Raw genomic sequence first — 24,585 nt, 5'->3', positions numbered from 1 at the left:
GTTCCTTTCCATTTCAAGTGGAATCTCACAACTAATACTGTACAGACAAATTAACATAAGCAAGATCTAAGGTTAGACATTTACTTCTAATCTACTTATGTTTTAATATTTCAAACTGTATAAAACACTTAAAAGTACCTTATCAATAATACGGAAGAAAAAAAGAACTCATGACAAACTCCTTTCCAAGAAAAAAGTTCCATAAACCTGGTGAACTGTTTGTTTTACCCAGAAAGGTTATATAATAAAATCTTATTTCACCAATATTCCAAGTTTTACCTTAAACTGATAAAACAGCCTGGAAAAATCACATTATAGTAAGCTGTTTTCATTGGGCTGGTTAAGATATTTCTCATTCTCAGTTGCAATTGTATGAATATCATTTACAGAAATATATCTTAAATATCTGACTGATTCTCCTTAAAAGAAAAAAAATCCACTATTATTAATGCTTGGCATAGTTAGTATCATGACCCTTCTGGGGCAAAAACCATATTCTGAGATAGACGAGAGACAGAGAGAGGGGGAGAGAGAGAAGGGTGGAGAGAGAGAGAGACTCCTAAGTATGTTTTAAAGATCTAACTTATACACACAGCTATCTCTGGTAAGGAAAACATATGATGTAAAATAATAAAATTTGACAAAAAAGACTTTTAAGATATTTATTAAATTATTTGCTCTAGTCACATTAATGATTGACTATTTGATAATATTCAAAAGGTCAAGTCTAAAGCCCAATATTGTAGAACATTCCTGAAATCCTAGCTACTCAGGAGCAGAGATCCAGGAAGATCATGGTTCAGGCCAGCCTGGAAAACAATTTAGCAAAACCTCATAACTCAATATAGAGTCAGATGTGGTGGTATATACCTGTAATCTCAGCTATTCAGGAGGCATATATATGGACAATCATGGTCTCAGTTTGAATGATGGAGTAAGCCTAAGGCCTGGATTTAAAATCTGTTCTGTCATATAGTTGAGTCTTTCCTTGATATTATTAAATTAGCATTCCAGCAGAAATATGGAGCATTTTCATATTGTCTACAGACCTGTTAGCACTCACTTTATTTGCTCATGTGAGAGTTCTTCAGAAAGAAAATTCAATCTCTTCTATCTATCTATCTATCTATCTATCTATCTATCTATCTATCTATCTATCTATCTATCTATTTATTTATTTATTTGCCAGTGCTTGGATTGGGCTCAGGGCCTGAGCACTGTCCTTGGACTTTCACAAGGCTAGCCCTCTACCATTTGAGCCTCAGCACCACTTTTGGCTTTTTTCTATGTATGTGGTACTGAGGAATCAAACCTGGGTCTTTGTGCATGCTAGGCAAGCATTCTACCACTAGGCCAAACTCCCAGACCCCCCCCCCCCTTATTTTTTATGAATAAAAATATTTATATTGTCATTACCTTGCTACGTGAATGTTCAAGTAGAAGAAGAAGAGGAGGAGGAAGAGGAGGAGGAGGAGGAGGAGGAGGAAGAGGAGGAGGAGGAGGAGGAGGAAGAGAAGGAGGAAGAGAAGGAGGAAAAGGAGGAGGGGGAGGAGGAGGAAGAGAAGGAGGAAGAGAAGGAGGAAAAGGAGGAGGGGGAGGAGGAGGAGGAGGGGGAGGGGGAGGAAGAGGAGGAGGAAGGCAAGACTGTCATCACAGAGCACATCCCAGGGACAGGCACCTGCAGGTGGGGTGCACAACTCACATACCCCACACAGCCAGTCCGCGTACCCCAGAGACATCTGTACAACCGTGTTTCTCAGGGCCCACTGACAATGGTCAAGTCATAAGTCCTACGTCAGTGCCTGCCAGTGGATGAGTGGATAAAGAAAGTATGAAAGAGAAACACAATGGTCTTTGAGCCATGAAGAAGAAAATTATGTCATGTGCTGGCAAATGGATGCTACTTGAGATCATCAAGTAGCATCACATTCATTCTCTTGTTTATGGAAGCTAGGGAGGAATAAATCAAAAACAAAAATACAGTCATAAAGAAAATGGAAGGAAGGGTGTCTAAAAGTGAGAAACAACAAAAAACTAGAGGGGTGAATATGACCCAACTACATTGTATACAGTTACAGAATTGTCCCAATGAAGTCCCTTACCATTACATCAATTAAATATACTAATAAAAATGTTTGCTTCTATCAAATTATTCCCAAGGAAGGGTAAATCATAGGGTTCTCATAGGGTAGGAATTTCCTTCTCCCCAAATCCAATTTATAATGAGTTTACAAAAAGACATCTCAATTTGGCTATTACTTGTTCTTTTAGAAATGTTGGGCACAGTGGCTCACGCCTGTAATCCTAGCTACTTAGGAAGCTGAGAACTGAAGATCGTGGTTGAAAGTTAGCCCAGGCACTAAAGTCCATGAAACTTTTTAAAAATATATTTTATTGTGATTAATAGAAGGGTTACATTATATTCGCCAGATAGAAGGTGCATTACTTCACCAACATTGATACCCTTTCTCATGTTTTTGTCCCCACCCGTCATCTTGTTTTCCCCCTTTCCCTGATCTTGTTTTCCCCCTTACCTATCCTATTTCAAATAACCAAATAAACATATATACAATATAACAGATAACAAGGTAAGATACTGTAACAATATGAGATAACCAAGGGATAACAAAAAGAGATGAGAAATAACAACAATCATACATTATATGGCTCTTGTTTCTGTATCCTGGAGGTCCTTTCATTTAGTCTTGTCCTATATGGCCTATGTATCTAGGTTTTGCCCTATTGTAAACCTCTGCTTGGAGACTCTTATCTCTAATTAACCACCAGAAAACTGGAAGTGGTGCTGTGGCTCAAGGAGTAAGGCAGTAGCCTTGAGCTGAAGAGTTCAGGGACAACATCTAGGCCTAGAGTTCAAGTCCCACGACCCGAAAAAAAAATGTCTGATAAGACTTTCAGAAATTCACCTTGAATATTATGAATTAAAAAGACAAGCTGGTTCCTGCTAATACTGTACCTCATCCTTCTATCCTACCATGGCCAAATTAGAGCATGGTGCTGCTCTAGCTCCGCATAAGGACATGGAAGGTAGTCAGAGGCCTCCGGCTTTGTTTCTAAGCCTATCAGATTACTGGTTCTAATTAAAGGCTATGCTACTGGCTACCACACAGTTGTTTATGGGCATTATTGCCAGTATAGGAAGTTCTGACTTCAGCTAGGAGTTACCTGGAGTAAAATTTAATTATCAACCAAGGAGAATGGGAGTGGGGACAATATGAAACAGCTTCTTGTGTGGCGTCTGTGATTGTAAAATGCTATTTTACAATATCTGCTTGGCCATTAGTAGAATAATTACAACAAACCCTTTCTGCAACTGAAAAATAACTCATCCAAAAAGTCAGCCCACAATGTATCTTTTCATATGTTATTAATCCAGCAGATTATATAGTATATTTTTCAGAGTTCAAGAATACGGCCTAGAAGAAATTGAACTTACTGTCTGAAATTATGATGACATTTATAAACACATTATAGGATCTTCCATATATGCTTTAAAACTGCACATTTGTCCTCCTATATTCTCATACCAAACCTCATTGATTTTTTAACTTACAATAAAAGAGCAACAGTAACAGTGCCTAGCCCTGAGTGTCCTGGTGGCCTATGTGACACCTAGGGTGTGCAAAACAGCTAACTAAGCTTAGCATCTTACTACTCAACCTCTATTTTACCAAAATAGAGACTTCATCTCTGGCAAACTTGAACCAAGGTCGTATAGTAATTTCAGTACAAACCTTAGCCCACAATGGAAAATATAACAATCTGTAGAATATGTAGGTTCTGAAGACCACAGACAGGAACTATAGCTCAGAAAATCAGCTACTCTAGACATTTCCACACAGACATTGCCTACAAAGAGCAGCTGGAAATATGGGAAGAGAATGAAGCAGGGGTTAGGAACATTTAGAGGCAGAAAGACGTTAGCACATGTGGCCAGCCTGGGAGTGTCTCCAGACCAGGATGAGTTTTTCTAGGGGGAACTGAAACCATCTACTCGTGAGAACGTTAAGAGAGCAGAGGTTAAGGATGAGACATGCTTATTTCACTTAATGTTGCCATTTTCATGATGAACAAATTGAACCTGAAATACTTGGTGTTTCTCTTCCAAACTTTTGTTAGTAACTGTTGGGTTCAAGACATGGAACCATGTCTGCTTCTCAATGGAATCCAAATCCTAAGCTTTGTCTTCTACTTGTTCTTGGAGAAGACAGTTAATTTATAACCTTAAAAACACCAGGAAAGGGGCCGGGAGTTTGGCCTAGTGGTAGAGTGCTTGCCTAGCATGCACAAAGACCCGGGTTTGATTCCTTGGTACCACATACATTAAAAAAAGCTGGAAGTGGTGCTGAGGCTCAAGTGGTAGAGTGCTAAGCCTTGAGAAAGTCCAAGGACAGTGCTCAGGCCCTGAGCCCAGGCCCAGGACTGGCAAAAAAAAAAAAAAAAATAGGAAAAATCTTAGAGACATTTTCATTCTCTTCTTCCCAGCCTTCCAATCCCCATCCCAGGTCAGAATAGAAATGGCATCCAGCTTATCTGTGAGTCTACTGAGTGGAGTGTGTATGAATTGTTCACTGTTTTGACTGTCACCAGGAGGGTGGTAGTGAGTAGCTGGGATAGTAATCTCCTTAATTATCAGACTTAAATGTCAGCCTTAAACTTTAATAATTTGGATGTCTGAGGAAGCAGAAATAAAAGGATCACAATCCAACACCAGCAAGGGCAAAAGTTAGTAATATTCTGTTTTAAAAACAAACTAGGGTCAAGTGTAGGTGGCTTACACTTGTAATACTAGCTATTACTCAGGAGGCTAAGATTTGAGGATCACTGTTCAAAGCCAGCCTGGGCAATAAACACTATGAGACTCTTACTCTCTATTAACCACCAAAAAGCTAGAGGTGGAGATGTGCCTCAAGAAGCAGAGTGCCAACCTTGAGCAAATAAGCCAAGGAACAGCTCCCAAGCAACCTGAATTCAAGCCCCATTACCAATAATAACAAAAAGTGTAAGAAACCAACAACTAATATACTGGTCTATGGGTTTCAGCTGCTGAGGAGGTAAGAGTAGAAGGATCATAATTAGAGGGCAGCCTGGCTATAAAGTGCGAAGACCCTATTGAAAAACAAACTAAAAGCAAGACGATTGGGGCCTTGACTCAAATGGCAGAGTGTTCGCCTAGCAAGTTAAGCCATGTGTCAATCGCCAGTACTAATATAAATAAATATAAATAAGAAAAAGAAAGGTTTGACGTCACAGGTGATACCACACGGTGTTAAGTAGGTACGGTGGTTCAAAACAAAAGCCCATATTTACTGAATGACTTGATAAGCAAAAACTCCCGAATATTGAAGACCATTCCTAGTCTTTGGAGTACCCCATGTCTACCTTTATTCTAAAGACAAAACAAACAAAAGCAAACTGAATGCACTCTTGAACATGGACATGCCAGTCTAGACATGATACTATCAATATTAATTCCTTGCATAAGTAATAGCTGGTAGCCAGCAGTCCATAGACTCTTTGGTTGCTAAATGCAAGTCTGAGCCCTTGATCATAAAGAGCATAGGGATGAACACAAGACAGTGTCCTTCACAGGAGGTCAAGTATAATAATACATGACAGACCTTGAATACTATGGATTAAATGAACCGGATGGTTTATGTACTAATTTAATTTGGGTAATTTCAGGTAATGTGTGATTCTGATACAAACACACACACACACACACACACACACACACACACACACACACACATTTTTTCCTTTGTCTCATGGGCAATTCAGAAATGTAACACAACGGTACCTGAATAAGCCCATTATTGGCTCCTCTGTTCAGGCAGTGCTTATGCTTTACAAAGCTCTTTTCACATTCAGTATCTTAATGTTAAATTGCATGATGGGGAAGGAGATTAAAATAAAAAGTCACAAATTAAGTAATATCCATTGCATGGAGAAGAGCAGGAGAAGCATTTCTAAACTTTGACTATTTGAGAACAGAATGATACCTGCATTTTTTATTATCTCTAATTTTATTACATTAAACACCTTTCCCTGATTGTTATCCAATTAAAGAATTGACCTAGTCCACTTGAAATACAGAAAGGAGAGCACTATATAAATCTACCCTAAAGCAATGCTGGGAACTTGAAAACAAAACAAAACAAAACAACAACAAGAAGAAGAAGACATGGATTTGACACGAAATATTCTCTGCAAGATATTTCAAGTGGCATCCCATTCAAATTATCCTTTCTGTGAGAGGCATAAAATAATTTCTTACTTTACCATACTTACAAAAATAAAAATGGTATTCATTCAGCTATAAAGTCAAACATATAATCTTGTAAGTATGCATGAGTATTTGTGTACTATATACATTATGTACTGTTATATGCACATGCATATATCTACATATGTGTATGTGTGTATCTGCATGTCTGCCCTATCCTGTTCTACAAAAGGACCTAGAAGCAGCTTGTAAACAGATATATCCTAGAAGATATAATAAAAAGCAAAAAGTAAGGGCAAGGAATGCATGACATAAAGGCAAAAACAAAGCAGGAACAAAATAGCTTTGATAGAGGTCGACTGTCTCAAGTGCTGATTTCTTCCTGGTGGTTGTCTAGAGAGCTTGTCTAATGAGTATCAGCTTACCCTGATAGAATAGACCAAATAACCTACAGATGAAGTGTTGGATTCAGCATAAGCCCAGTTCAATGATAACTGGTCCTAACAATGACATCAAAATACAAGGTTTAAGTGTGATCCGAATCATAGTAAGTATATTAATGATTTCAGAACTGACAGTCATATAAGGTACTAGGTAAAATTGTATAAGCAGAAAATTGAATGAGTAAGCACATTTTATTTCTTGATTATACTGGAATATAAGGTAGTGATTGTTGGGGTTTATTTAATTATTCATTTCTTTTGTGCCTGTCTTGGGACAGGGCACTATCCCTGGGTCTTTTTGCTTAAGGCTAGCATTCTACCACTTAGGCCACAGCTCCACTTCCAGTTTTTGTTTGTGGTTAGCTAAAAATAAGTTTCTCTGAAACTTTTCTGCTGGGGTTGCAATCCTCAAATATCAGCTTCTTAAGTAGCTAGGATTACAGGCATGAGCCACCACTGCCTGGCCACTAGGATTTATTAATGTGTCATGAAATAATATTTAATATTTTTTCAAAACCTAGCTGGGTGGTAGTGGCTTATGCCTATAATCCTAGATACTCAGGAGGCTGAGATCTCAGGATCATGCTTCAAAATCAACCCAGGCAGAGAAATCTGTGAGACTCTTATCTCCAATAAACTACTTAAAAAAAAAAAAGCAGGAAGTAGCGCTGTGGCTCAACTGATAAGAGTTCTAACCTTGAGTACAAAGAGGCTCAGGGATAGCAGGCTGGCCCTGAGTTCAAGTCCTGGACCAGAAAACAAAATTTAGGAAATAAGTGGCTTCTAAGTCCATAGACATAAACAGAGTAACCCTTCATTTCTCCTTTCTTCAATCATAGAACAAAACCAAACTTGCTAGAAGTAACTTTCTTTCAACTTGCAGACAGACTCTGATGAGAAGGATCCTGAGGCCCAGCCAGGCCCAGCAGGAAAGAATGCTGTCATCTATTTATTAGCAATACTACCAGGGGAGAGGAAATGAGGCAGTGCACGGCCACTTACATGTTTATTTGGCCTCAATGTGCTGATGGCACCAATGAAGAGTTGACAGCTTAAAGTGGCTGGTTAGTCATTTACCATGTTTCAATACATTGACTTATTACAAAGATTACTTGTTTTAACAGAAATAAACACAGTAAGATAAAAATAAACAGATGTGAAAAACAAGCTGAGAAAAGAGTATATATATTATGGACAGGGTAAAATTCATCTTTATGGAAAATTCTAAAGATTTTATTTTCATCACCTCCTGTCCCAGCACTGAGTGATAAATATGAGACAGAGAGAGACAGACAGAGAGACAAAGATGCAGAGAACAGAGACAAAGAGAGAGGTGTGAGAAAACCCTTGATCAGAAAGATGTTTACTTTGTCTATTGAGATAAGGATTCTGTAATTCAGGAATTAGGATCATACCCTAGCATTCCTTTGTGCTTAGAGGCATTTTATATATTCAACAATATTTGCTGATACTCATTTACAAAATGTAAGCAAAAATCAACAAATGATACCATGAGTTAGAGGATAGTATCCTGACAATTAAATACTACAGAGAAAGGATAATTGAGATTCATTCTCTACAGAATAGTATAGTGTTGGTACAACAGACATCCAAACAGAATGACAAGCGGGGGAGAGAAGGAGAGAACCCCCAAGTCTGCAGATTGAACCACTTCCAGAGGAGAATGCTTCTTTAAGGTCAAGTCTGAGAATTTATCAAAGCCTGCATATTCATTTTTGTAAAAAGCAGAAGCACTGTCCTTGTGGGCAGTTTATAAGCTAGAGCTATAAATTTTAAACTGTCAATTTTAAAAGGAACTCAAACAGAAATGAAAGAAACTTCTTAAGCTAAAACAAAGATACTACTTAGTTGCTAAGCATTTTGTCAGTTTGGCAACTGAAGGCCAAAGTGAGTTTCAAATGAGAATGAGTATGAGAAAATCTTCCTTTCACTGAAGTTTAGAAGCTATTGCAAATTATGTGTTTTGAGTATTTGCTGATTTTAATGTTTATTGACAATCCAGGGAACTGTGTACATCCGCTTCTTTCACTGGAAAGCTATGAAGGAAAGGGACCAGATTTTCTTTTTCAGTGGAAATGCCACTAGATATCAGAAGTATCAGTGTTCCCAGGGAGCCACTTTGATAAGAATAATGATTGCTGTAAAGCTGACAAAAGATGACAATCAAGCAACATTCCTTCTACGGTGATTTTAAGAGGGCAGCCAAACAGCATGAGAAATATTTATCTATACCACTTCTCAAAGGCTGCTGGCAAAAATACATGCAATTGGAGTCAAGGCGAAGAGAAAGTAAAGCAAGGGGTACTGTTGTTCTGTGGACTTGTAAGCCTGAATATGATCTGCAGAACTGTGGGCGCTGGGTGCACTGATGATGACTAAGAACATCTTAGTATTCAAAGTTAGAAGATAATACTATTATAAAAATTGAGCGTTTGCTAGAGTAAAACCCCAAGTCCATGGCAAATTCTGTTTTCTCAGCTCTCAGGCTGGAAGAAATTTCCTCTAAGAGTCTTGCAAATGGCCACACCCTGGATCTATTCCAGTTCAAATGGTCAAGGTTCTGGGCATACACACAAGGTTCTCTGCCCATACACACAGCTATCTGGTGGCACTGTTGCATAATCCATAATCTGGAATCATGTTTATCAAACTAGCCCCTGAGAAGGTACTTTAGGGATTCTGTCCATTTTTCTATTTAAAATGTACTGCTTAGTCTTGAAATATAAAAACGGATAATAAGTAGGAAATGTAGGCAAATACACAACACACCAAACTTGAACGCACTGCCATGTCTGTATTAAGTTGCTTCACATGAAGAGAGCAGACAAATATCTTTCTTGCCATCTCCTAGCACAGATTTGGGCTTCCTATAAATGAGTCAATGACTACACAAGTTCTAACTCTGGGTTAGAATTCAAGATTCAAGCCTGCTCATGTCTACTTGTATAAAATTGTATGACCTACATACACATCACACTGAAACAAATGTCATGCCAGAAGCAGGTACAACTGGTTGGCACAAACCCTCCCAACACCTAAGAGCCAGTTGTATAATAGCAAAGTGCCTACAAGTCTGAGTCATGATGAAGTGACATCATTGGCTGATACTGATTCTAAGATTTTAGTGCTCTTGGCTTGACTTTTCTATCTACTGCAATATGTTCTTAATAGACAAAATAGTTGTCAATGTCAAGATCAAAATTTCTGGTACATGACTGGCTTCTAGATCAGATTAATTCAAGAGTATACTAAGACAAACAAGCTATTAATAATTGCCATATATACATATGTAAATAAGAATTTCCAACCCATATAACCAAGTGAAGTACAGAAATGCATTAGCTATGTGACATTATGTTACTGTTACTGGGTGGCCACAGACATTTATCATCACAACTTAACTCTTCTGAGTTTAGCAAAAGAGGTGCATTGATGATTTTCCTAAATTGGTGCTCTTTCAGCTCTCCTACTTTTAAACATTTATACGTGTAGTTTTGCTTAATACTTTATTTGGTTAGAAGGTTTTTCGAATTAAGCATTGGGGTGGTTCTGTTACAAGTGTAAGGAGGAAGTCATCCCAGCCTTGGAGGCTGGGCAATGCTTGTCACCTTCAGCATTGCTAAGCTTCACGTATTGTGATACTACAAGGCAATCTAAAACAACACCACAACAGGGTAATTAAAACACCATCCTGTACAGTGGGCACCCCAACAAAGCTAGAATGCTCCTCCAAATCCCTCACAGATCTGAGGTGTTTTCTTTTGTTGTTGTTGTTGTTTTTTTTAATCCCCAGCCCCTAATGATGGCTGGAAAATGGAGAGAAGTAAGGTTCTTTGGTAGGAAGTGAAAGCAGAGATATTTCATACTCATGGCTTAAGAGCAGAGCTGAGAACAAAGTTTACATTTAGTCTAAGAAAGCAGAGGCAAATCAAGGTAGGTAGAAGCTCAAGAGATAGGGAGTATATCCCCAAGCTTGCTGCTTCCTAATCTTTTGACTCCAGAATGATTCATTTAAAAATCCCCACACCTTGGTTTTCTCAATCATAAGGTGAAAGGACAAAAACAGAGGATCTTACTGGGCTTGAATATTATAGTATCCTAGGAAGCTGATAGGTAGACAGACAGACAGACAGACAGGCAGATAGACATAAAATGAATACATGTCAGGAAATGCTCAGAGCTCCTTACATGAATTCATGTGGTATGGACATGGTTATTAATTCAATTTTACAGGTAAGGAGAAGAAAGCAATGACACACAAGTTGAGTAAGAAAGTGGCAGGGCCAAGTGGCAAGCTCAAGCCTGTGGCTTCTTAGTACAACTGCATGTTACCTGCCTCGCTCTGTGTATCTCTGGACATTCTGACTCAGAATGCAAAGTCTTATTCTTGTGAGCACTCCTTGTCAGTAGCCACTTGACTGGAGGAAATGTAAAGCTTTTTACTTCATATTAGAGATGGAAGTTCAATACACTTTTAAATTGAATATATGTTCAAGTTCTTTTGACTTGAATTTTGACTTTTGAGCCAAAATTAGTAAGTATGGCTATTTAACATCTATTTAATTACATGATGACAAGCTTAAACTTAGATAATGATTAGAAGAAGAGTAGGGGGGAGAATCTAATGAACAAAATATAGTCCTCTCTCAGTATTAGTGATGCACTGGCTCCAGAACTCTCTCTCAGAGTCCCAAATGCCCAGGTACCCAAGTCCCTTGCAGAAAGTAAAGGAGTATTTCAACAGAACCTCTGTGTGTCCTGTTGCGTACTTTAAATTATCTCTAATTCCCCGCTGTGTATCTTACATGAATATAGATAATTCTCAGCAATCCAGTCTGGTGACATTCTGGAAATTGTCCACATCACTTTAAAGTGTTGTTATGAAGGGCTCCAGAATAGTCCTTCCAAAGGACTTCAATCACATAAATGTAGAGATGGCTTCAAGGGGCCAAAGGAGTGGGGAAACAGACCAGAACTGGCCACATTGGCACTCCCTATACACATGGACTGAACACATGTGTGAGAGTGTGTGTGTCTACATGCTTCCTATCAACACTGTTGTAGGAGAAAAGTCTCATTGAAATTTCTTTAGTGATAAGTACATCAGCAAGTTCATATGAGGATAGGAGTTGTTTGTTCTGAAAACTGAGTTAAGCCTTGGAGGAAATGCTATTGAATTTGTTTTCAAATTCAGCTTTGATTCAGTAAGCCACAGTAGGTAAAATAAGACTATTAGAAAATGTGAGGTTGGTATCTATGTTTTTGAAAAAGGAACAGCAGCCTGATGAACAAGTTATAAGTTACCCAGCCATAGAAATAAGATTCCATATTATAAAACAACTTGTGATTTAAAAAAATAAGGCAATAAAAAAAGAAAAAGAGAGGCAATAAAAGACTTCTATACATTATGGAATTGGTCTCTACATTTTGGAATAAATTGTTGATAGATGACTTATCATCATGTAAATGCTGTATGAACAGCTACTATACGATGCTGTTTAGAGAACAGTGACAAGAAAATTGTGCATATTCAGCATATATACAATTTCTGCTTCAACTAATTTTTTTCCAGTCCTGGGCTTGAGCTCAGGGCTTGAGCACTGTTCTTTGTCTTTTTTAAGGATAGAGCTCTACCATTTGAGCCACAGCACCACTTTGGGCTTTTTCTATGTATGTGGTACCAAGGAATTGAACTCAGGTCTTCATGCATGCCAGACAAGCACTCTACCACTAGGTCAAACTTCCAGCACTCAACAATTTTTTTTATCATGTAATTCATTGATTTCATGGACATAGAACTTGGAGATAGGAACTATGTTTGCCCTTATTATTTAGTGAGATATACACAATTACGTATCTTGACAAAGTGCAAGCGCAAAAGCTCCAATTGACAACAGTTTCATAATGTAAGGCCTCAGTTTGGTGATGAAGATGAAACATTTTGGAAAATCCTAGTTGGAAAAAAAAGTGATCCTGTACAAATGAGTTATCAGGACTATTTTGTTCTTAGAACTATAAACAGCAGCTGCTTTGGTTCATCTTTAAAAAACAGTCCTTTTATTATAAGAAAGTAATCATTGCACATGAGAATGTTGATCATTTCTTTTGTAAGTTGGGCTAAGCACTGGTGGCTTATGTCTGTAATACTAGCTATTCAGGAAGCTATAGTCTGCGGATCATGAATTGATGTCAGCTGGGATGGGCATTTGTCTCCAGTTAACAACCAAAAAGCCAGAAGTGGAACTGTGGCTCAAGTGGTAGAGAAAGTCTTGAGCAAAAGAAGTTCATGTGCAGCCCTTAGTCCCTGAGAACTAATAACAAAACGAAAAAAGTTAGTCTCCCATACAGGACACATGGCACGTAACAGAGGCCGGAAAAGACTATGGCACAAGAAGAAAATATGACAAGGACAATTTAGACAAGTGTAAGTCTGGCCTGGTCAGTGACAGTAGAGAGAGTTGGGAGGGGAATGAGTGTACATCCCTGGAAAGAGCCATGAGCACAGTGCGGACTATATGTTTAATGAGTTTACTTCCTCACTAATTCCAGGTACCCCAATTATGAAAACCCATCTTCCTTTTCTCCCACTCTCTCCATGATACTCAGAAAAAGCTCTTTTCTCATGTATCTCCAGTCCAAAGCCACCTGCCTTTTCAAGAAAGGTATAAAGCATATTGTTAATATAAAAAAAAACTTCCAAAAAAGAAAGTTTAGCCCCCTAATAGCATAAAAATTTAAAGAAAAGTGTTGGAACATATTCGTATCTTACTATTTTTTTGATGAGCACAAAGCTTATTTCAACTGAAAGTGGGTAACACGCTGTAAACAATGAATGACAAATGAATAGGTCATCTATTCCAGTCAACAAACACAATAGTTAATTACTGGTCTATCAACACTAGCATCAGAGATTTATCATCCTAGAATTGATTCATTACCACTTTCTGTTTAATAGTCATACCAAAAGTGCACAAACTCATAAAATAAACAGGTATTCAAGTTGAAAAGATTCCCCTGAGAATGGATGAGAATTGCTAGGCAAGATGATAAAAATAAGCTCTTCTTCATTCTCATATAATTATTCATGATACCAAATCCCCAGTTTCATAGAATTGAATCTTGCAGTCATCTTTGGATCAACTTCTGACCTGTTTCCATATTACATCAAAGGAACTCGAAGGCAGCCTGCATCACCAACTTTTTCTGTGAAGCACAATGCTGATTGTTAAAGATCTTCTGTCATATGGCCTTAACAAAGAACAGACAGAGTAGATACCTAAACTAGCCTCGTCTTCAGTCTGAAGTTTGGGCTACCCACCCATCCTGAAGACCCATTCAAATTCCAAACTTTCCTGATGCTTCCCTCATCGCATGCAATCACTTTTTAAATCTTGGGCCACTTTCTACCTCTCATATTCTGTTTTTCTTATGTAAAGTTTGTTATCTATACAAGACAAAAGCTCTGGAGACAAGGCATGTAGCAAAAATCATTGTCTTGATGCTTCATAAATACTAGTTAAATCAGATAAAAATAAGACCCATCACTTCTACTCAAGATGATTTTATCAGTTTTACTCAGATGGAAGAAAGCACATTTATAGGAAACCTGTAATGCTCCTATATTTTCTAGAGCAGGTAGGATTCATCAGACAAGGATCCCTAAAAGAACATTTCTTTTTGTCTATGCACCAACACTCTCAAGCATCAAGGACATGACAAATGACTTTTCTCTTTGCTGTATAATGTTTGAGCATTGCATATTAGCTAACCATGAGCTGAGTATTGCTGACTAACTATGCTAAAGAGATGAATTTATTAGAAGTCAAGAAAGATGGGTTCCTCCCTACTACTTTCCATAGTTGAACAAGCTTAAGTTCCTACCAAGTGTAATAGAGTTCCTACCAACAGTGTAATAGAGTTCCATTTTGACCATATCCCTGATAGCATTTGTCATTGTTAGTTTTCTTGATAATAGCCATTCTAACTGTAGTGAGGTAGAATCTCAATGTTGTTTTGATTTGCATCTCTTTTTCTTTTCTTCTTCTTTTTTTTTTTTTTTTTGGCCAGTCCTGAGGCTTGAACTCAAGGCCTGAATTCTGTCCTTGGGCTTTCTCAAGGCTAGAGTTCTACCACTTGAGCCACAGCACCACTTCTATCTTCTTCTATGTATGTGGTACCAAGGAATCAAACCCGAGACTTCGTGCATACTAGGCAAGCACTCTACCACTAAGCCAAACTCTCAGCCCAATTTGCATTTATGTTGTGACCAGAGATGCTGAACACACTTCTTCACATGTCTATTTGTCATTTTGTTTTCTTCCTGTGACAAGTCTCTCCTTAACTCTTTAGTCCATTTACTGATTGGGTTTTGGGGTTTCTAAGGATTTATTTTGGGTGGATTTAATTTTGGAGCTCTAAGTACAGTTTAGATATGAGGTCCTTACTTAAGGCATAGTTAGCAAAGATTTTATCCTATTCTGTGGGATTTCTATTTATCTTGCTAGGTATGTTCTTTGCTATGTAGAAGTTTTTCAGTTTGATACAGTCGCACTTATCCAGTCTCTTTGATTTGTTGTGATTCTGGATCTTTATTTAGGAAATTTTGTCCTGTGAATAGAAAGCCTAGGGTTTCCCTTACTTCTGAAATAATTTTACAGTATCTGGCCTTCCTGAAAAGACTAGCACTTTCCTATGGCTCTGAAATCCCATTCCTGAGCATTTATCCAATGGAACACAAACCAGCCCACTCTAAAGCCACCAGCACAACCTTGTTCATGTAGCATTGTTTACCATAAGCAAGATGTGGAATCAACCTAAATGTCCAGTGGATGAATGGATCAAAAATGTCCAGAAACAAGGGCATACTAAATCTACTAGCACAACAATGTTCACTGAAGCACTATTTACCATAGCAAAGACATGGAAACAACCCAGATGTTCCACAGTTGATGAGTGGATCAACAATGGAATTCTATGCTGCTGTCAAAAAGAATGGCATCACTCCATTTGTAAGGAAATGGAAAGACTTAGAAAAATTCATATTAAGTGAAGTAAGCCAGACTCAAAGGAACATACGCTCAGTGGTTTCCCTCATTTGTCTTGGGCTCTTCTAGCAGAGATTTACAATAGAACAAAACTTAGATACATAAGGCCATATAGTATGACGCTAAATGAAAGGACCTCCAGGATCTAGAAACAAAAGCCATATAATGAGTGATTGTTGTCCTTAATGTATTATGTTATCTCTCATCTCTTTTGCTGTCCCTTGGTTATCTCATATTGTTACAGTATTGCAACTTGTTATCGGATATATTATATAAATGTTTATTTGGCTATTTGAAATAGAATAGGGAAGGGGAGAAAACAAGATGAGGGGAGAGGGTGGGAGGAGGGAAATGGGGACCAAGACATGAGAAAGGGTATCAATGTTTGTGAAGTAATGTACCTTCTATCTGGTGAATATAATCTAACCCTTCTATTAATTACAATAAAAATATATGGAAAAAATATGGCATATATGCACAATGGAATTCTATTCATCCACCAGAAAGAATGACATAAGAAAATTTTAAGAATTGGAAAAAATATATTAAGCATATTGTATATTCACTTAGTTGTTTATTTGAAATAGGAAAGGGAAGGGAGGAAAACAAGATGATTGGGAGGGAGTGGGGGAAAGGGAATAGGGAAAAAACATGAGAAGGGGTATCATAGTGTGAGAAGTAATGTACCTGACTAATGTAACTGTAATCTCTCTATACATTATCCCAACAACAAAAAAAAGCAGCAGATGTTTCAAATAAATGGGAGAATGACAACTGTTATAAAGAAAAGACAAATTTTTTAAATTATATTAAGCAAAGTAAGCCAGAGCCAAAGAAACATAGGTACATAGGTAACTACAATGTGCCTATAAATCTACAAGTAAACACAATGAATGATTTATATATACATATATAATATATACATATTACATACATATGCACACACACTAGAACATGAAAAATTATAAAGGACTCTAGACATGCATTGAGGCCAAAGGAGGATATGAATTGGAGTGATTGACAAAAGCTCAATAACTATGTACATTTGATTATATAAAATAATAATCAATGAAATGAACTCCAAGAAAAACAAACAAGAGACACTTTCAGTTGCCATTGTTGCTGTTTTTGTTTTCTTTACCTTTTGTCTTTATAGTTTGTTTGTATTTGAGAGGGTTAAAGACAGGAACAAGGGTGAACAAATACAATAGTGGTACTTACTAGACATTCTGTGGAAAATGAACTATACATATTGAGGGTGAGGATGGAAAGGAAAAACTGTGAGAGGGTGGGGCCAGGAGTTTGGCCTAATGGTAGAGTGCTTGCCTAGCATGCACGAAACCCATGTTTGATTCCTCAGTACTACGTACATAGAAAAAGCCAGAAGTGGTGTTGTGGCTCAAGTGGTAGGGCTCTAGCCTTGAAGAAAGCCAAGGGACTGTGCTCAGGCCCTGAGTTCAAGCCCCTAGGACAAGCAAAAAAACAAACCTGTGAGAGGGTGACAGAAAGGGGGACATGGGTCAAAAAGAATTGCACTTATTTCTCATTACCTGATTCATTTAACTCTAACTTCTGTATATATCAACTCTACAATAACAATTCAAAATAAATAAATAAATAAATAATGAAGTAATAAATAAAAAGTGAAAGATGGTTCCTCATATTTCTGACCCCTTTGAACTCTTGGTTCTGTTGGCTGGATTTTCTACTTAAATCTATCATGGCAGAATATCTCTTTCAGGATTAGGGAAAAAGTAAATCTTCTGAGATTATGGCAAATGGAAGACTATTGGCTCTGGCAAGGAGACAGAAGATCACAAACTAGCATCAAAGTACATTTGGGAGGTGGAAAACAAAGTGATTCTCAGTATGGGCTTTGGAGTCAGACTGTCTGGGCTCAAGTTCTGTCTCCACCATTATCAGCCAAATTATCCTGAGCAATAACAAAAAGAAGTCTCCCTCAACTGCAGCCCTCTAATGAAGGTCACAGTAGGGGTAATAATATTGCTCATAGAATTTTCTAGGGATTGAGAAGTAAGATAATTGACATGCTGATACAAGGATTTTTTAGAATATCATTTAAAAAGTTTTACTTTTGACAGACACATACAAATTAAACCTATTTATCAAGCAGAAAGTAATATTTCAGTGTATGTATACACTGTAAAATGAAAAAAATCAAGGTAATTATCAAAACTAAACATCTTAAAATGGCTTTGTGGTGAGGCAGTCAAAATTTGTGTTTGAGAATACATATTTTGAAATTTACAATATTGTTAACTACAGTCATCTTCTTGTACATTAAAAGATTTTTGAGACTTCTACTCCTTATGACACTTTGCTTCATATATAGCTAAACACTGCCAAGGTGCTACAGAAATCTACAGTTCACATAAAGAAAGAACGAAGGAACACATAGTAAGTATCATTTACACTCACAGAAAAGGACAGAATAATTTTAAAAAATACCTGAGAGAGGATGATCATTATTTTCAGTACTGGCTTCCCAATTAGATTTTGCTAAATTTACTATTAAAATTAGCTATCAACATTCTGTTGATTTGGACATTCAGGAGAGAATGTCTCTTTAGTATGCTTATGAGTAACAAAAATATCCCTAAAGAAAACAGGTCAAAAAGCAATGAATGAGGTTCACTAAATATCTAACTATCCATGCTTACCACAGGATTTTACCCTAATGGCAAATTAAGAAAATAAGCACTATAGATTTTTTTCTGCCAGAAATATCAAGTGCATGCATTATAGTAGGTACTTGTATTTGAGGGTTAGGTTACTCAAAGCACTAAAAGTCTCTGATCTACCATGATTTTAAATTTTGCTACAGCACATACTTGATTTGTGGGCAGTCCACATAATCAAGTAAGCCACATGGCTGGTAAAGAAGCATAGCTCACCACCCAGAGTCTAGATTCTCTCAGGTTGAGCTTGAGATGAGACAAAGTCTGAAAACTATATCTCTTTGATCATACTTTTCAGCCAAATGCTCAAATTCTCCATCCAGACCCTCACTGAGTAATTTATTACGTGTCATTCTGTTATACCATGTATAACATATATCAGAAACTAGTCCTATTACTATTTAATTGTTTAGAATCTTCTAAATCAATAAAAAGGGACTCTTGAGAGACTAAAGGCTACATTTTGAAAATACTTTTAATGAGAAGAATTATGTATTTTACAACTTCACATTTCCCTTTCTTTCCATCCAAAGAAATCTAAGAAATTCATCGGATATGTTTTTCAGTAGGAATGTAAAATATAATTCTTACAACTCTAAACTCAAATGACTACAATGCTATCATCTGTTTCTATTTATGCCAGTATAAAGCAGTGACTGCAGCAGTAGTGTGATTATTTTGGAAGAAAAGGGATGATCATTTAATTCCAGAGTATATGGCAAACAGCAGAGAGATTGCTTAAAGAAACTCAAAAACATTAATGGAGATACCCAGAGAAAGAAGATAGCTACTTCAAATTTTCCATTCTCCCATTAGTTGCACTAGTTAACACAACTGGAACAACTTAGAGTATTTTTTTTAAATCAGTGATGGAAGTGGAGCTGTGGCTCAAGTTGTAGAGCACAAACCTTGAGCAAGAAAACTCAGAGATATTGCTCAGGTTCTGAGTTCAAGTGCTTGCACACGTGCATGCCTGCATGCGCGCGCGCGCACACACACACACACACACACACATACACACACACACATAAATTTAATTTAAAATCAATGCTGATAAACAATAGCATTTCGTTCACTGGTTATTTATTTATGGATACTGTGAGCAAAGCACCACTACATCTGGGAAACACAGGGAGAACTAGAGATTAGGGCTCAAGAAAAAGCCTTCAGAGCTAGCACCCTTCCTGTTAATACAATTCAAACTTTCTCTTTATTCAGGGCTAAATCCTGGGCACAAATCTTGATGGTACCATATCTGAGATTGCCCCATATGCCCCCTCCTCCTACCATACCCCATGAAGTCTGGGTCACCAGTCTCTAGCACATTTCATTCATGGTCCTGGATCAAATCTTCTTCTCCAGCACCTGAGAGTCTTCTCCTTCAGGCCAAACTCCTACTTTGCTCAAAACTACTGTCCAGGAGAAGAGAAGCAACATGAATACCTTCCTCTCTCATTCCAATGGCTAAATCCTTCTCTGTACCTAAAAATGCCACTCCAAACTTTCAAGATTCTCACTCAAGATGTTAACAATATGCCCTGCCCTGAATATCCTGACTTTCCTTGACATTTACATTTATCCTCTGGTCACCAGAAGCCCAGCTTTACAGCTGCTAGATACTAGCTGCCACAGGGAAGCTCTCTTTGTGCCTTTATGTCTTTTTCTTCCCATTCTTTTCTGTGAATTTTTAAACATCTAAGCATTCTCACACCTCTGAGACTCTTCTCCATGACTAGAAATACCAGTAGTTAGCTTTGTGAAATTGTCTTTCTCCTTTAAGGTCAGTATGTCACCTCCCAGAATGTAACTCCCCTCACATCAAGGTTAACACAGCTTTCCTCTGTGCTCTCATGAAACAACACTGATTTAAAAAATATATATTTTATTCTGTCTCGAACTAGGGTTGGTTGTTTCTGCCTCTTGTTGACCTGTCCTGCTTTCCTGTTCACATGTTCAGATCTGTGTTATATTCAAAACAACAAGGAATACTTGAACAAAAGGGTAGGAAATTAAAAATGTATTTGGATATTATAAACATTGAACTTGGTTGTATTTCAAAGATATTCCCTTTTGATTAGTAACAGGCTATCATATTTAAAGCTAGCTTCACATTTATTTGAAAGTCATGTGCTTTACTATACTTTGAAATGAAGTAGAAATTGCTTGAGTAAAAGGAAGGAAACTGGTTGACCAAGAATTGGCTTAGAAATGAAAGGAGTACTATCTCAAGTGGCTGAGGTAGAAACACTTCCTTTTATTTTAATGTCCACAAAACATTCTTCCTTTAAAGCAAGGTTTGGATTTGCTCATAATTGTTCAATGCTGCAGCAATTTTTTTTGGGTGGGGGGGCCAATATCACAGCTTGAACTTAGGGCCTGGGCACTGTCTCTTAACTTTTTCATTCAAGGTTGACACTCTACCACTTGAGCCATTGATCCATTTCCAGCTGTTTGGTGATTAATTAGAGATAAGAGCTTCCAGCTACAGTCCTCACATCTCAGATGCCTGAGTAGTGAGGATTACAAGTATGAGTCAGGAACATACAACATGGTAATAATTAGTCTTTAAGCTACCTAGCTTTGGGCAGCAGAAATTCTCATATTGTGGCTCCTACAGGAAAGCAGGAATAGCTATGGACCAAATCTCACACACAAATCCTGTTTTTATACTGTCAAAAAATAGATACACTGGAAGATTTTCTAAGTCTAGTGATTACTATGACAAAGAATAAATCAGGGCTGTGTTGTGAGAGGCTGCAATTAGCCTTCTGCATGCACCAAACCAAACCCTGAAGGGAGAAGCAGCTACAGTTACTTTACACAAATGATTCCCATGGCTTTCCCTGTTTTCAAAATTAGAGTCTGGTGGGGATTTTTCTCCTCAACTTTAAACATAAAATTAAATACAACTTAAATCTATTCTAGGAGCTAAGACTTTGAAATGCAAAGAATGATTTGTATTTGTTCAATTACAACTTGGTTCAAGGAAGTGGAAGAATAGCAACATCTAGGTAAACATCTCTAATTTTTTAAAAAAATCCCAAATGCAAAACTTTTGCACACTTTTACTCCTTAAGTAGAAAGTCCCACATCCAGCTGCATGTGATACATTAAGAATACTGTATAACTATAACAACTCTGTGCTATGGGCATAAAAGTATATGAAACATACTGGATTTTGTGTATAAACATGGATGTCATCCCCAAGATATCTCATTATACACAAGTCTGAAACATTTCTGGTCCTGAGCACATCCAACTTAAATATGTCCTAATCATAACCTTTTGAGAAAAGCATTATTAGACCCATTTTACAGATAATGGACTGAAAATTATGTACTTGCTAAGGACAGTGGCAAGGTAATATTGGGATTTCTAAAAACAACAATTTTATAAGATACATGAGAAATTTGTAAAGATAACATGATAGCATTCTATACTATCAGAGACATGCTGCATTGCATAGTATTCACTTAGAGAAGAGAAGATATCAAATGCAGATCACGAAGTATTCAGATATATTTAATAAGCAATAACATAAGGAGCAGGCGCATGCAGAAAACAGGGAGAACTTGGCTTTGGCCTTATGAAACAAAAGAAGACAAATGAGAGGCCTCAGGTGAGTGGTCACCAGAACAATGCTTCTTCACAAGTAAAGAAGTGTCAATACTTCTAGCAATGGGAAAGAAGAACTGACAAGATATGGTGACTAAGGCAGAGAGTGGAATGCAGTCAGTGACTGCTTCAAAGTACAATGAGGGGTGTAAATCTGAAAAAAAAAAGTTACAGTTTTGAGAGGAAGGAGATAATGTTGAATTTGGGCCTGAAATATTCAAGTGGAAAATATGCAGGACATTGGAAAGGGTAGAGAACAATCCTATGAGAGAGTGAATCTATCTTAGGCTGAGAAAATCGAGATTAGAGAGTTGAGGAGGAAAGGCAGCAACAGAGAGACAAACTAGAGGAAACGATGGCTATCTGTGATCTTGGCAGTTTTGCTTGAGCACCTGAAAGCAAAAGAACAACAATAACAACAACAACGACACCCCACAAGCACTGAAAGCCCTCAACTCATCTGTCCGGAAGTGCAACTGAGAAGTCTAGATGACATAAATAAGAGAGAATGTTTAGCCTGATTGCAGGAAAGGGAAACTTTTGAATGTCAGAAGATCTGGTACACTGGATGACTCCTTGTTGTCACTCAGACTATCCCATCACTGAAACATGCTGAGGACCTGCTCTAATGTACTCAAACTTCAGAGTGAAACACTTCCCCTACTACACTCTTTTAGAGGCCTTTCTGTGTTAGAAATGAGGAACAAGGTTGCTAAAGCCTGAGGGAATCACGAGATCACCAGATTTCTCATGCACATTTCACAATTTACAAGTTAATTGGAGCTTGTTGGCTTTTTTGTGAGATGCTCCCCCTTAAAATGGACCTACTTGCAATGCAAATGATCCATGCATTATCTCTTGTGGCCAGTCCTCTCAGTAACTTAAACTGGTTGCCTTCCAGGCTGATACACTATTGTTCAGCTACACTTCCTTTTAACCAAGGGAGCCACACCTTTCAGTATTGTGAATCCAAATTTCCAGGCTGATATTTTTCACTCTATGACTACATTTGGCTTCTTACATTCTAGCATCACTATAATCTACTCCAAACGTAGCATTTTGAATAAAGAAATATACAAATACATACATGCATACACATAAATGTATGCATATGATATACATACATTTGTGTGTAAAAGTATATATACATACATGCATATATAAAACATTATGTATGTTTATACATATTTATACATTTATTTATATAATGCTTTTCTCTCCATTTAAAAAAATCTTAGTGCTATATGTGTCTTTAAACTCAATGCATCATTTGTGTAGAACGGGACCACTATTAAAAAAAAAAACACTGTTGAGTATCTTTCCATCTCTGTTAGATAACTCTCAGAAAGAGCTCATTTCTTGCAATTGTTGCTTCCTCTCCCAATTTAGCCTCATCAGGTCAACTTGTAATCATGTTTTCAGTTTTAAAATATTTTTCTCCTCTTTACAGGTATGGATTTACACTTAGCTTTTCTGAGAAATGATAGACACTCAGTTTTCTAAAATCTCTAATTATGTCCACTAGGTTGTTGGCTCTAGGATGAGTCACTTTCCCATAAGTTTCTTGTCACTTCCATGTCACCTACAGGCTACTCTTCACTGGAAACAATTAAGTGTAGACATGAATGCCTTTTTTTGGCTTTCTCTGTATTTTCCCACACAGAACTGTCAGCAAGTCAAATGTGGAATTTATTCGATTTCCTGTGCTAAGTGGAACGAAGCTTCCAGCTGATGTTGAGATAACATCCCCCATTATTGTTACATCGTGACTTGAAAGATATCCATCAAAAAAATTACCACCAGAGTTTACTATCCAGCCTGGATCTTGCAAGAACCTTCTTGTGCAAATGACAGAAGAGAAGTGGTAATGGCAAATGCTTATTTCTCTTACTGGTTGATGCAAGGAGAATAATCTCTACCCATGCTAAGAAAATCCAGCAAACAACAAGAAGGGATAAATATTCTAGGGAAAATGATTAAATGTTTTTCTACTATGTTTGGAATACGATCTGACTCATTAGCAGAATCATTGACTCAGTTTTTAAATACATATTTACTGTACATGAACCATGGCATCATTCTATTATTTTATGGCTCCTTTACTGTCTCACTGATATCAGCACTCACTCTATAATCAAGGAACAATCTGTCTTTTGGAATCATCTCCCTTTCTCCACATACTTTGACAATTTAAAATTTAGCTTCTTTCTTTTATTCCCTATGAAGCTGTATTTTTAGTTCCTTAGACTGCATGGTGCTCCATCTACCTGTAATTATGCTGCAGAAGCATATGAAGATGCTGAAGAAAGGCCAGCAGCAGACAAGATAGAAAAGGGTCTATATGTGGCCTTGAACAGCAGTAACAGAACCAGGGTAGGTATACCTGGCAGGGCTCCTGCTGCCCCTGGTGAGGCAGGACAAACCCTAAAAGCTGAAAAGAACAGACCCCAGTGCAGAGCATGATTTCACTTTCCTAGGAACCAAGGGCCAAAGTCAAGTCCAAGAGGCCTGCTAAAAAA

At 37.5% G+C, this 24,585-nt stretch overlaps 1 protein-coding gene across 9 annotated transcripts in view; it reads right to left on the bottom strand.

Moving 5' to 3' along the window:
* The window catches only part of Rbms1 (RNA binding motif single stranded interacting protein 1), a 230,786-nt gene that overhangs the window by 73,164 nt on the left and 133,037 nt on the right, over positions 1–24,585 (bottom strand). The gene's annotated exons all lie outside the window — the stretch shown is intronic.

The sequence above is a fragment of the Megascapheus bottae genome, chromosome 12, assembly GCF_031878675.1.
Source record: "Megascapheus bottae isolate mThoBot1 chromosome 12, mThoBot2.hap1, whole genome shotgun sequence".
Classification (NCBI taxonomy): domain Eukaryota; kingdom Metazoa; phylum Chordata; class Mammalia; order Rodentia; family Geomyidae; genus Megascapheus; species Megascapheus bottae.
Note: the sequence above shows the minus strand (reverse complement) of the source record. Positions and strands in the feature narration are given on the sequence as shown.